This window comes from Equus quagga, chromosome 1, assembly GCF_021613505.1.
Source record: "Equus quagga isolate Etosha38 chromosome 1, UCLA_HA_Equagga_1.0, whole genome shotgun sequence".
NCBI lineage: Eukaryota > Metazoa > Chordata > Mammalia > Perissodactyla > Equidae > Equus > Equus quagga.
Window position 1 is genome coordinate 59,160,393 of NC_060267.1, and position 14,965 is coordinate 59,175,357.

General features: G+C 43.1%; 1 protein-coding gene across 4 annotated transcripts in view; it reads left to right on the forward strand.

Moving 5' to 3' along the window:
• The first annotated feature begins 2,535 nt into the window (after window positions 1-2,535).
• The window catches only part of RUSC2 (RUN and SH3 domain containing 2), a 60,405-nt gene continuing 47,975 nt past the window's right edge, over window positions 2,536-14,965 (forward strand). The window contains exon 1 of one of the 4 annotated variants that reach the window (XM_046670869.1): window positions 2,536-2,701. The gene's annotated coding sequence lies outside the window, so the exon portion shown is untranslated. Of the gene's footprint in view, window positions 2,702-3,659; window positions 3,897-14,965 lie in introns of those variants that run through there. The other 3 variants (XM_046670843.1, XM_046670875.1, XM_046670859.1) reach the window with 3 other exon arrangements.

The following is a 14,965-nucleotide window of genomic DNA, read 5'->3' on the forward strand; positions in this document are numbered from 1 at the left end:
TGTGTTTGCTGTTGTTTTTTTGTTGTTGTTTGTTTGTTTTATTAATGTTATGATAGATTACAACCTTGTGAGATTTCAGTTGTACATTATTGTTAGTCATGTTGTGGGTGTTTGTCGTTGTTTTTATCTTCTACTTATGAGTGAGATCACACAGTATTTGACTTTCTCCCTCTGACTTATTTCACTTAGCATAATACACTCAAGGTCCATCGATGTTGTCACAAATGGCCAGATTTCATCATTTCCTATGACTGAATAGTATTCCATTGTGTATATATGCCACATCTTCTTGATCCATTTGTCCGTTGATGGGCACCTAGGTTGCTTCCAAGCCTTGGCTATTGTGAATAATGCTGCTATGAACATAGGGGTGCATGTATCTTTTTTTTGTTTTGTTTCGGTTCTTTTAAGATTGGCACCTGAGCTAACAACTGTTGCCAATCATCTTTTTTTTTTTTCCTGCTTTTTCTCCCCAAACCTCCCCAGTACATAGTTGTATATTTTAATTGTGAGTCCTTCTAGTTATGGCATATGGGACACCTCCTTAGCATGGCCGGATGAGCAGTGCCATGTCCCCGCCCAGGATCCAAACCAGCGAAACCCTGGGCCGCTGAAGCGGAGTGTGTGAACTTATCCACTTGGCCACGTGGCCAGCCCCAGTGCATGTATCTTTATGCATTTGTGTTTTCATGTTCTTTGGCTAAATACCCAGCAGTGGAATAGCTGGATCATATGGTAGATCCATTCTTAATTTTCTGAGGACTCTCCATACTATTTTCCTTAGTGACTGCACCAGTTTGCACTCCCACCAACAGTGTACAAGGGTTCCCTTCCCTCCACTGTCCTCTCCAACACTTGTTGTTTCCTGTCGTGTTAATTAAAGCCATTCTGATGGGAGTGAGGTGATATCTCATTGTAATTTTGATTTGCACTTCCCTGATAGTTAATGATGTTGAACATCTTTTCATGTGCCTGTTGGCCATCTCCCTGGACCATTTTTAACTGTACAAACGTGCAGCTTTCATTGGTTGCCCCACTGGCAGTCCTGGCCCCCTCCACTTCACCACTAGAATTTTATTTCTAAGATTCATATTTGATTTACCATTCCTGCCTCTGCATAAAGACCTTCAGTCTCTCTCCACTGCTTACAGGATGAGTCATACCACTTCTGTGAAGCCTAAGGATGCATTATGCAGTATGACATTTATCTGCTTCCTTGACTGTGACCCAACCAGCCTGTGAGTGCCTAGAGCACAGGGTCTTAGTCTCTACCTCTTTCCCAGAGCATGGAACATAGTGGGCTTCTAATAACTATTTGCTGAATGACCGCCTGCCTCCACACCCCCTTGGCTAGAAGAAGGAGACAACAGGATCCTCAGTGTCCTACACACACCCTGCCTGCTGTTAGGAGCAGGAAGTGCATAAATTCTGCTAAAGAAAAAATTATTCATGACACTTGTTAAAGATAGTATGGCATACTTTATTTAAGGGTGGACCATTTCAGTAGGTATAGGGACCACTGCAATGGGGTCTTGAAGTTGGGGAGAGATTGAGGTCAACTAAGACACCAATAAGGACAAGTGGGGATTTATAGCCAAGGAGCAGAGTAGGGATCAGTGGATGGAAAATTACAGTCTTTGCTCAGGCTGGGTAGCTTATAAACAACAGAAATTTCTCACAGTTCTGGAGGCTGGAAGTCCAAGATCAGGGTGATCCAGCATGGTCGATGAGAGCTCTCATCACAGACTTCCAGTATCCTCACCTGAAGGACTGGGCTAGGGAGGTCTGCGAGATTGCTTCTATAAGAGCACTAATAATCACTGGAGCGCCACCCTCATGACCTAATCACTTCCCAGAGGCCCTACTAATACCATTGTCTTTGGGGGTTAGGATTTCAACATAGGAATTTTGGAGGGAAACAAACATTCAGACCATAGCAATTACTAAGAGGTTGGGGGGATTCTTGTTAAACCAACTCAACAGAATTCTTGCTGAAGGCAGCCCAGATAAGATATTGAGGGTGGTCAGCTCCCAAGGGTGGGGGATTTTCACTACACTGACTTAGCAGAATTCTCGCTCAGACTGGAATCTACAAGGACGGAGAGGGAAGCCCAAGGTCGATCCTAGTCCAGCAGAGGATTCAGAGGAGCCTGACGAAAGTTTTGGCGAAAGGAGAGCGTCTGTCAGTTCTAGGTTTTACCAGGGCTTCTCAGCTGGCCTTGCATGAGGTGCTTTTTAAAACATCACAGCCTGGACGCCCCCGCCCCCCACTCCACCCCACTCCAGCGAGGATTCCGATGCAACGGGTCTCGGCTGAGGTTAGGCTTTAATTCCGTTGTTTTGTTTTTGTACTTTCCCCAAGAGGGCCTGCCGCGGCGTCGCGGCCGAGAACCACGGCTGCCGGCGAGGGCGGGTGCGCAAGCGCACCTGCGGTGGGGGAGCCGGCGGCCGGCGCCCAGAGCCCTCCGCCTCCCGCGGCCCCGGCGCGCCCCGCTCGGCACCGCCCCGAGGGGCGGGGCCACGGCGCGGCCTCGCCGGCCCTCTTGCTGGAGCGCCCGGGGCCGCGGGAGTGCGGAGGGGGCGAGCGCCGCGGGCCCGGCCACCCGCGCCGCCCGCCGTCCTGAGGGGCGGCCCGACCGCGCCACAGCTGCAGGGAGGCCGGGCGTCACCAACCGAGGACCGCGCTGAGGCGGGGAACGAGGTAGGGAGCCTGCTCCGGGGCCGCCGGGCTCCGGGAGATCCGTTGCCCTCGCGTTCCAAACGCGCCCTTAGGAACGGGCCTCGGCTCGCCCTCTGCCCGCGGCGGCGCGTGCCCGGAGCCCTCCAACGCGCGGGGCCGGCCGGCCCTCGGGCCGTCACCCCGGATCCGCCCCAGCCGCCTCCTCAGACCGCCTCGCGGAGACTCCGCAGCCGGCCCGCGCGCGGGAGTCGTGGCTGGACCCCGTCTCCCGGGACGGCCCCAGGAGCGCGGCCCCGGCCCGGGGCCCGGCTGCCCCGCGAGCGGCGTCGGGTCCCTGGCCGCCCGTTTTTCCTTGGCGGCGTGCGGCCCCTGCCGCGGCGCGTCCCTGCCGCGAAGGGCGCCGCGCTCCCGACGCCAGGCCCCGGGGCGCCGGCGGCCGCGGGTCTGGCTCCCCGCGCGCGGCGGGGTCGGGCAGGGGCCGGGCGGGCGGCGGCCCCGTGCGTGAGGAGCGGGCGAGGGCGCGCGGCGGGAGGCCTGTGGCACTCGGTCTGGGAGCGTCAAGCTGGCTGTGCGCCCTCTTAGTCCGTGCGTCCAGCTTCGTTTACACCGCAGCGTGTAGGGCGGCTGTTTGCCGCTTCTGTTCTGTGTACGAACACAAGTGCAGGCGGGGCCGCAGGAACGTCTGTCGGCCAGCGCTCAGAGGCTGCTCCGATGCTTTTCCCTCTTGAGGAGGGTCAGCTGGGCTCCCGTCCGCCGCCAGCTTCCCCTGCGCCGAGCAGCCTCCGCGGCGGGGGTGTGGCGCGGCCTGGGGGCGCCCTGCTCTTCTCGCCGGGAGGCCCGCGGCCCTCCCTGGGGACGCGCCCCGGGGCCGCCGCGGCCGGGGGGGGGGGGGGGGGGGGGGGCGGGCTGACGCAGCGGGGCGGCCGGCCGGTGCTTCAGGAGGGGGATGAAGGGCCTCACCCCACCCCCGAGACGGCAGGGTGGCGTCCCAACGGGCCGCGTGTGCGGCCCGAGAGCGGAGTCTCCCAGTGGGCGGCAGGCAGCGCGCGCCCCGGGGTCGACGGGCCAGAGTCGGGCGGCGTCCCCGCTGCGTGGACAGCGTCAGCCGCAGGCGAGAACGCGGGCCCTTTAAAGGTGGGATCGCAGGGAACGGCGATCCGGAGACGTGTTCGTTGACTCCTAGGAGGGTGACTCGAACAGGTTCAGTTTCCTGAAGGTAAGACAGAGTTCCGAGGCCTCCGTGTTGGCCCGTGTTCCGCAGGGAAGTAGACGATATTGCTGAGCGGTGAGACGGGCTGGAAAGCCGTAGGAGTCTATAAGCGAAAAGTAATTGGCTGGCGAGTAGTGGCAGTAGGTGAAAATAGTGGTTAGAGTTTCCCAGAAGGCTCCTTGGAAGTTAAGCAGTGGATGGCTTAGGGGAGGGAGATGTCACCTCTGTCCCTCGTATTCTCTTCCCTGTGCCCCTCTTGCTGTATGGCCATAGGGCACTTAGCACGATTGCTTCTCTTCTGCTTTAAGCCAGGTCAAAATCTGATTTCCTTTGATTTTTAAGTGTTTAAGGTCCCTTTTTGAGGCCAGGCCTGCCCACCTGGAGGCTGGGTATGTTCTCACCCATTTCTGGCTTTGATTTATCCTTCTTCACTTTCTCTTTCTCCTATTCTCTAACCCGTCTTTATAAAGTAAATCTTGGATCATAGAAATCCAAAGCAGGGAGGGGCTCCTGAGCTGGATTAAGGATGGACATGGTATCTGGAGACCAATACTTTTATTTTTGGTAACTACTACCTTTTTAATGGTCTTTTCTACTTTTCCCTGTCTAGGCTCCCTCTTAAGAACTCAGTAACCCCAGAACACTCTGAATTATTTGATTTATTTTCTTGTCACTTCTAATACTTCATAGTGTTGCCAGGTAAAATGCAAGATGCCAAATTAATTTTGAATTCCAGATAAACACCAGAGTGTCCTGTATTTTTATTTGCTAAATGTGGCAACCTTAGTTCATGGGGAGGCTTATGTGTTCTATTTTTGTCTCTGCAAATTTAGGACAATAACTCACCCTTTTCTGTTACTCATACACAATGACTGAGCACCCTATTAAAAGTCACTTGACTGCAATGGCTCACTCATGCATGTTAGGGTAAGGACAGGCTCTGTAGAGATAGTCTGATTGATCAGTGGTGAGGTTACCCAGAAAACGCCCACTCAGCCATTGGCATATGATATTGTAGTTCCTGTCAAATGAATGTGTCATGCAAAATGAGCATATTATTTTGATTGGTCAGATATCGACATTTCTCTGGGAGAGATGGGGTGGGGGGTGGGGCATGGGAGAGTTGGGGGTGGAGTCTAACAAGAAAGTATAACTCATAGCAGAACCTCTCCTATCACATTTACTCTTTTTTTTTAATTGTGGTAAAATACACATAACATAAAATTTACTCTTTTCACCATTCTCAAGTGTGCAGTTCACTGGCGTTAAGTACATTCATATGATTGTCCAACTATCACCATCATCCATCTCCAGAACTTTTTCATCTTCTCGAACTGAAACTCCATACCCGCTAAACAATGACTCTCATTCCCTCTTGCCACAGCCCCTGGCAACTACCATTCTACTTTCTTTCTCTATGAATTTGACTACTCTGTATACTTCATGTAAGTTGAATCATACGTTTATCTCTTCGTGACTGGTTAATTTCACTTAACATAATGTCTTCAAGGTTCATTCATGTGGTAGCTTACATCCGAATTTCCTTATTTTTTAGTACTGATTCATTGTATAGTCGTCCCTTGGTATCCGCTGGGGATTGATTCCAAGATCCCTTGCAGATAACTAAAAAATGCAGATGCTCAAGTCTCTTAGTTGACCCTCCATATCTGTGAGTTTAACATCTGCAGGATTCAGCCAACCTCAGATGGTAAACATAGTACATGGTCTACAGTTGATTGAATCCAAGGATGCAGAACCCATGGATATGGAGGGCTGACTGTATGTATATACCACATTCTGTTTATTCATCCGTTGATGAACATTGGGTGGCTTCCACCTTTTGGCTGTTGTGAATAATGCTGCTATGAACATGGGTGTACAAATATCTTGAGTTCTTACTTTCAGCTCTTTGGGTATATACCCAGAGATGGAATTTCTGGGTCATATGGTAATTCTGTGTTTAATTTTTTTAGGAACTGCCGTTCCATTTTCCACAGTGGCTGCACCATTTTACATTCCTGCCAGCAATGTAAAACATTCCAGTTTTTCTGCTTTATTGTTGACGCTTGTTATTTTCTGGTGTTTTTAGGAATAGTCATCCTAGTGGGTGTGAAGTGGTATCTCATTGTGGTTTTGGTTTGCATTTCTCTAATGACTGTTGATGTTCAGTATGTTTCGTGTCCTAATTGGTCATTTTTATATCTTCTTTGGAGAAATGTCTCTTGAAATCCTTTGCCCACTTTTTATTTGAGTTATGTCTTTCTATTGTTGAGTCATAAGAGTTCTTTATATATTCTATACAAAAGTCCCTTGTCAGATATGTGATTTGAAAACCTATTCTCCCATTCCGTGGGTTGCCTTTTCACTATGTTGATATTGTCTTTTGATACACAAAAGTTTTTAATTTTGATGAGGTCCAGCTTACTTGTTTTTTCTTTTGTTGCCTGTGCTTTTGGTGTCATATCCAAGAAATCATTGCCAAATTCAGTATCATGAACCTTTTCCCCTATGTTTTCCTCTAAGTTTTTTTTTATAGTTTTATCTCTTATGTTTAGGTCTTTCATCTATTTTGAGTTAATTTTTGGATGATGGGTAAAATAAGGGCCTAAGTTCATTCTTCTGCATGTGGACATCCAGTTTTCCCAAGACCGTTTGTTGGAATGACTGTCCTTTCCCCATTGAATAGTCTTGGCATTCTTGTCAAAAATCATTTGACCAGATATGCCAGGGTTTATTTCTGGGCTCTCTGTTCTATTCCATTGGTCTATATGTCTGTCTGTATGATGGTACCACACTCTTTTGATTACTGTAGCTTTGTGGTAAGTTTAGAAATCAGGATGTATGAGTCCTCCAACTTTTTTATGCTTTTTCAAGATTTTTTTGGCTATTCAGGATCCCTTGAGATTCCACATGAATTTTAGGATAGATTTTTCTGTTCTTGCAAAAAATGTCATTGGGATTTTGACAGGGATTGCATTGAATCTGTAGATGGCTTTGGGTGGTATTAACATCCTTTTATTATTGTGGAAAGAACACTCAACATGAGATCTCCCCTCTTAATGAATTTTAAGTGTACAGTATGTCGTTGACTGTAGGTACATTGTTGTACAGCAGATCTTTTCTTTTTTTCACTTATTTTGTTGAGGTCATAATGGTTTACAACATGGTGTAATTTTAGCTGTACACTATGATTTGTCAGTTTCTGTGTAGAGTGCATCGTGCTCACCACCAATAGTCTAATTTTTATCCATCACCATATATGTGTGCCCTTTTACCCTTTTTGCCTATTTCCCAACCCCTTTCCCCTCTGGTAACCACTAATCTGTTCTCTTTATCCATGTGTTTGTTTATCTTCCACATATGAGTGAAATCATGCAGTGTTTTTCTTTCTCTGTCTGACTTATTTCGCTTAGCATAATACCCTCAAGGTCCATCCGTGTTGTTGCAAATGGGACAATTTTGTCTTTTTTATGGCCAAGTAGTATTCCATTGTATATATATACCACATCTCTATCCATTCATCAGTCGATGGGCACTTGGGTTGCTTCCACATCTTGGTTCTTGTGAATAATGCTGCAGTGAACATAGGGGTGCAGAAGTCTCTTTGAATTGTTGATTTCATGTTCTTTGGATAAATACTCAGTAGTGGGATAACTGGATCATATGGTATTTCTATTTTTAATTTTTTGACAAATCTCCATACTGTTTTCCATAGTAGCTGCACCAGTTTGCATTCCTACCAGCAGTGTCTGAGGGTTCCCTTTTCTCCACATCCTCTCCAACATTTGGTATTTTTTGTCTTAGTAATTATAGCATTCTAACAGGTGTAAGGTGATATCTCATTGTAGTTTTGATTTGTATTTCCCGAATAAGTATTGATGTTGAACATCTTTTCATGTCCCTGTTGGCTATCTGTATATCTTCTTTGGAAAAATGTTTGTTCATATCCTCTGCCCATTTTTTGATTGGGTTGTTCATTTTTGTTGTTGAGTTGTATGAGTTCTTTATATATTTTGGAAATTAACCCCTCGTTGTATATATGATTTGCAAATGTTTTCTCCCAGTTGGTGGGTTGTCTTTTCATTTTGTTCATGGTTTCCTTTGCCTTGCAGGAGTCCTTTAGTCTGAGAAGTCCCGTTCGTTTTGTTTCCCATGCCTGAGTAGACATGGTATTTGAAAAGATGCTGCTAATACCGATGTCAAAGAGTGTACTGCTTATATTTTCTTCTAGGAATTTTATGGTTTCAGGTCTTACATTCAAGTCCTTAATCCATTTTGTATTAATTTTTGTGTATGATGTAAGATGGGTCTACTTTCATTCTTTTGCATGTGGCTGTCCAGTTTTCCCAACACTGTTTATTGAAGAGACTTTCCTTTCTCCATTGTATGCTCTTAGCTCCTTTGTTGAAGGTTAGCTGTCCGTAGATGTGTGGTTTTATTATCACTTCTGTTCCACTGATCTGTGTGTCTGTTTTTGTGCCTATTCCATGCTGTTTTGATTACTGTAGCTTTGTGGTCTATTTTGAATTCAGGGATTGTGATGCCTCCAGCTCTGTTGTTTTTTCTCCAGATTGCTTTAGCTATTTGGGGTCTTTTATTCTTCCCTATAAATTTTAGGATTCTTTGTTCTATTTCTGTGAAGAATGTCATTGGGATTCTGATTCGGATTGCATTGAATCTGTTGGTTGCTTTAAGTAATATGGACATTTTAGCTATGTTTAGTCTTCCAATTCATATATAACAGGTCTTTAGTGTTTATTCGTCTTTCTTAACTGAAACTTTATACTCATTGAACAACAAGTCCTTATTTCTCTCTCTCCCACCCCTTGGCAACCAACATCACACTCTTCGATTCATGAATTTGACTATATTTTAGATACCTTATATAAGTGGAATCAGGCAGTATTTGTCTTTCTATGATTAGCTTATTTCACTTAGCATAATGTCCATCCATGTTGGCACATATTGCAGATACTGACATCTTAACAGTATTAAGTGTTATAATACATGAATGCAGGATATCTTTCCATTTATTTGTGTCTTCTTTAATTTCTTCCAGCAATGTTTTGTACTTTAAAGTGTACACATCTTTTACCTCTTTGGTTAAGTTTATTCCTAAGTATTTCATTCTTTTTCCTTTTCAGATTGTTCATTGATTTTTATGTGTTTATTTTGTGTCCTCCTACTTTGCCGGATTCATTAATTACTTCTAACAGTTTGGAGAGGAGTCTTTAGGGTTTTTTGTGTGTAAGATCGTGTTATCTGCAGACAGAGATGCAGATGCCTTTTATTTCTTTTTCTTGTCTAATTGCTCTGGCTAGGACTTCCAGTACTATGTTGAATAGAAATGGCAAAAGTGAACCATATTTACTCTTAACACACAGTTTTATGGTTTTGATGATTTGGTATGCAAGCTCTTAATAGACACTGAGAACAAAACTGTATTTTAGCATAGTATATTAATTAGTTTTATCAGTGAATCATCAAGAAAAAGTTAAGATATAGCCTATATAGAGTATATGAAACAAAAGTTTACAAGTAAAAGTACAGTGTTTTAAAAGAGTTTTACCAAAATACCTAAAGTTTTTTGGAAATTAATTTTGATAGTTAAAGAAGAAAACTTTTCTCTGGAATTCTTGGTTTAAGGAGATAGTCTTTTATCTTCTCCACGAAAATGAGACTGAGCTCTGAAAAGTCTGCTGTGTTTTTGGCTTCTTGTATGAGGTCTTGTCGTCAAGGAAAATGGATTGATAACTGGTGAAGAGAAAAACACAGCCAGCCAATTTCTGGCTGGGTTTAGTTATCTTAGGCTCCAAAGTCTGTACTTAAGTTTATCTTAGGATCCTACAATCTATATTTAACTTGTTTATCTGTTGTTATACTTTTGTACTTCCTTTCTTTTCTTGTACAGTTCTTTTAAGAAAGAAAATACAGCCGTATATTTACTGTACTTAGGGGAAAATGTTAAGTTATTTTTGTCCAAGCTCAGGTGAAGGAAAAAGGAGAGCAGAGTATTCCTAAAGTCAGCATAGAGAAGGTTCAGATGGTTCCAAGGAAAAAAAGCAAAAACTCAAGAGGAGAGCCAGCCTTGATGGCCCATTGGTAAAGTTCAGCGCTTACTGCTTCAGCAGCCTGGGTTCATTTCCCAGGCACAGAACCACACCACTCATCTGTCGGTAGCCATGCTGTGGTGGCAGCTCACAAAGAAGAACTAGTAGGAGCTACAACTAGAATATACAACAATGTACTAGGGCTTTGGGGAGGGGAAAAAAAGAGGAGGAAGATTGGCAACAGATGTTAGCTCAGGGCAAACCTTTCCCAGCAAAAAAAAAAAAAAAACCCCAAAAACACAAGAGGAGAGGATTGGAGACCTACTGCTCATCCCATTCATCTTGGAATTGTTTCTCTTCCACAATGTTCTTTTCTTGTTATTTGAAGGAAGTTATATTCTGTTTATTTAAGGACACAGCCAAGCTTTGTTATCCAGACCAATCTGTTCTCTGATGAGGGTTCTGGATAGCTAAAGTTTTTCTGTAACACTAATCATTTCCTTTTAAATATCCCCCAAAGCATAGTGATTTAAACATTTCTGTTTCACTTATATATTACTATATAACAAACCACCCCAAAACTTAATGGCTTAGAAGAATGATTGATTATGTCTCACAGTTTTGTGAGTTGGCTAGGTGGGTTTTTTGCTGTTCCAAAAGAGGGGTTCTGGAAATGTTTTGAATAGGAGCACTATTGGAATGAGTTCAGTCTTCCAAGGTCACTTCTTTGAAGGACACCTCTTACTTGGTTGTGCAAGAGCTATTCTACTTCTTTTAGGTATTATGCTCTTTGCTTTATACATATAGCTATAGTTCTTAGTGTAGTGTCTGTTTCAGTTTATAGGCTAGTTTATGTAATGTGCTTTGCCTATTATCCGGCACAGCAACCTGCAACTGTATTGGTTTATTCGTCCCTAATGATAGTGATTGGAGAAGGGAGTCCTGGAAGCAGGACCACTTACCCCATTATGCATTTGTGAGTCCTTTCTAACAACCAGGTCGTAGTGATAGATGGTTAACAAGGAGCATTGAACTCATGAGAAAAAAAAAGACAGCTATTGCTTTTTATTGGGTTGTGAAAATAGTAGAGAATAAAGAATTTCAAACTTTTTTTTGGAGGAGAGCTCTTTGTTCAAGTATATTCCACAGGAAAGTGGACACAAAAAGATAAAAGCTGAGCTGTTTTGGTTGAAGGCAAGGAGTTGGGGGAAGTAGAGGCTAACCTGTTCATCTCGCTGTTCCTCCTTTCCTCTCCATGCCCTTCACCTCCCTTTCATAGTTCCCTGAAGGAGCTCTGTAAAGCACAGTTTGAAAGCCACAGATATAGATGTTTCTCTTACTGAGTCATGACTCCAGAGTAGAAAGAGGTTCAAAGAAATGGTTGGGTTTGAGATCCCATCATCTTCAGTTGACCATCCACCAGTTGCCAATCAAGATTCAAGAGAAGTATAACCAAAATGTTTACGGTGTACATACTGTCCCCGAATTCCTATGTGAAACCCTTAGCCTCAATTTAATGAACTGCATGGAACTGGGAATGAATTATAGATCCTTTTCGCTCTTTAATGTAAGACTTATGCTAGTTTGTCAACCTTTTTTAACCCAGAGCCACGACAGCTTTTTCTAACTATACTTTCTCGTTTGTAATATGAAAAAAAAAATCTTTGTTTTTAGAATATTTTATAGTAATGTATATGCTTTTTAAAAATACACATTAAACATTGGGAGACTCTGCCCCTCCTTCCCATTGAGTACTATTGGCCTCTTTGCTTAATTTCCTCTAGACGTGTGCTTCTTAAACTGGAGGATACATAAAAACCACCTGGGTTGCCCCTGAAATTCTGATCCAGTAAGTCTGGCATTGGGCCCAAGTATTTATCAGTTAATAAATTCCCAGATGAGGCTGATTCTACTGGTCTAAGGCCACACTTTGAGTAGAACTACTCTTAGACCCAAACTCAAATCTCAGCCTCTTAATCAGTGGTTCTCATATTTGTAAAAGCTTTTTTTTTTTTGAAAAGAAAAAAAAGAAAGCACCAATGCCCAAGACCCAAGAATTGAAGGCCAAATAGTGCCACTGGTGTGTGATTTGGGGCATATCATTTCCACACTGGATTTTCTTCCTTTAAAGATTAGGATTATAAATTTCTCACTCAGTCAAGATTAAGGGATTTTGGAGAATCGTTATAAGGAAATGCTACTAGCTGCCCAGACTTTAACCTAGAAAATGTTTAAACTTAACTGTCTTTATGGAGAAAGATGAAATGAAGCATACTATGACATGTTCCTTTTGAAACTTAAAAAAATATTTTTGTTTAAAAATATTTTCTGAGAAAATATTTTGTCTTTGTCTCTAATTATAGATGAAATATATGCTCACTGTTGAAAACCTAAAAGATAAAGACAAGCATAAAATGAAAACATATCATTGAACAGTTCTTGGAAGCCAAATTTTTAATAGCTGGATAACAAATCCATTGTTTGAATGTGCCATGATTTACTTAGCCCAAATGTTGGACATTTGGGAGTTTTTTTAATAACTTTTCACTTTTCTAAAAACTGTTCGGTTTAACAACATTATGCAAAAATCTTTGTCCACATCTCTGATAATTTCCTTAGGATAGAATTCTATAGATGGAGTTACAGGATTTGAAATTTTTTTCCCCCTGAAGAAGATTAGCTCTGAGCTAACATCTGCCAAGCCTCCTTTTTTTTTTTTTTTTTCCCTAAGGAAGACTGGCCCTGAGCTAACATCCATGCCCATCTTCCTCTACTTTATATGTGGGACACCTACCACAGCATGACTTGCCACACGGTGCCATGTCCGCACCTGGGATCCGAACCGGGGAACCCCGGACTGCCGAAGTGCAATGAGTGCACTTAACTGCTGCACCACCGGGCCGGCCCCAGGATTTGAATTTTTAAGACTTGATATATACATATTTTTTTCCAAGCTCAATATGAAAGTTGTACCAAACTATACATACACATTTTAGCAAAGTGTGAAAAATGCCTATTTTACTTGCCTTCACCAGAATTAACTATTATTATTTTGTCTGATAATTGATAAACAAAAGACAGTATTTTAATAGTGTTTTAAATCTTGTTGTATGTTTATTACCTATATTCCATTCTCTCTTCTATGAAATGTTTGCTCATATCTTGCCTACTTTTCCATTAAGGTCTTGGTTTTAAGTGAAATAAGCCAGTCACAGAAGGACAAACACTGCGTGATTCCACTTATATGAGGTATCTAAAATAGTCAAGATCATAGAAGTAGGAAGTAGAATGGTGGTTGCCTGGAACTTGGGAGAGGAGTATATAGGGAGATGCTGTTCAACAGATACAAAGTTTGAGTAAGGCAAGATGAGTAAGTTCCAGAGATCTGCTGTACATTATCCTTATAGTTAGCAATATTGTATTGTACACTTAGAAATGTGTTAAGAGCACGGCTGGCCCTGTGGATGAGTGGTTAAGTTCTCATGCTCTGCTTCAGTGGCCCAGGGTTTTGCCGGTTTGGATCCTGGGTGCGGACATGGCAGCACTCATCAAGCCGTGCTGAGGTGGCATCCCACATAGCAGAATCAGAAGGACCTACAACTAGAATATACAACTATGCACTGGGGGGCTTTGGGGACAAGAAGAGAAAAAAAATGTGTTAGGATAGATTTCATGTTATGTGTTCTTTAAAAGACCTTAGGTTTTTTTAGTAATCAATTCACATAAATTTTTTACATATTAAGGATTTTGGCCTTTTGTTATTTTTGTGCCAAATATTTGTTTGCCTTTTAATTTTGTTTATGATTTTTGACATAGAATTTTACAATTTTTATATGGTCAAATCTTTAGTTTTCTTTTGTGATTTCAGTACTCCTCATTTCAGTAAATACTCTAAGAATCTATCCTGAGTCTGGGACTGTCTGGCACAGATCTCTCTGAGGAACTCTCTCTCCCCGCCCCCCACCAGCTTTATTGAGATATAATTGACATATAGTATTGTGTAAGTTAAAGTATACAGTGTTTTGATTTGATGCACTTATATATTGGAAAATGATTACCACAGTAGGGTGAGTTAAACCTGTATCACTTCACATAATTACCATTTCTCTTTTGTGGTGAGAACATTTAAGATCTCTCTTAGCAACTTTCAGGTGTATAATACAGTATTGTTAACTATAGTCACTGCTGTACATTAGGTCCCCAGAACTTACTCATCTTACAAGTGGAAATTTGTACCCTTTGACCAAAATCTCCCCATTTCCTCCACCATCCCGCAGCCCCTGGCAACCACCATTCTACTCTGTTTCTATGAGTCTGGCATTTTTAGATTCCACATATAAGTGATATCATACAGTATTTGTCTTCCTGACTTATTTCACTTAGCATAATGCCCTCAAAGTCCATCCATGTTGTCACAAATGATAAGATTTCCTTCCTTCTCATGGCTGTATAATATGAGGAACTCTATACATATGGTTCTCTCTGACTAAAATCCTTCCCCTGACCTTCATGCATATTTCTACTTCTCCTTTAAGAATCTACTCATATTGGGGCCAGCCCGGTGGCACAGCGGTTAAGTGCGCACATTCCGCTTAGGCAGCCCGGGGTTCGCTGATTTGGATCCTGGGTGCGGACATGGCACTGCTTGGCAAACCATGCTGTGGCAGGCATCCCACATATAAAGTCGAAGAAGATGGGCATGGATGTTAGCTCAGGGCCAGTCTTCCTCAGCAAAAAGAGGAGAGTTGGCAGCAGGTGTTAGCTCAGGGCTACTCTTCCTCAAAAAAAAGAAAAGAAAAGAAAAGAATCTACTCATGTGACCTCCTTTCTGAAACCTTTCCTGATCGCCCCCTGCAAACTTGGGAATGATTTCCACTGTGCTTCCATTAGCCTTCTCCAGGGCTCCATTATAACAGCTAACACTGTTTACATAACTGTAAACTCTATGAGGGCAGGAACAGTCTTTGAATCCAGAATCTCTCGGAGATCTAGAGAGAGCTTGGCGTCTTCCGTTTTTTAAGTTCT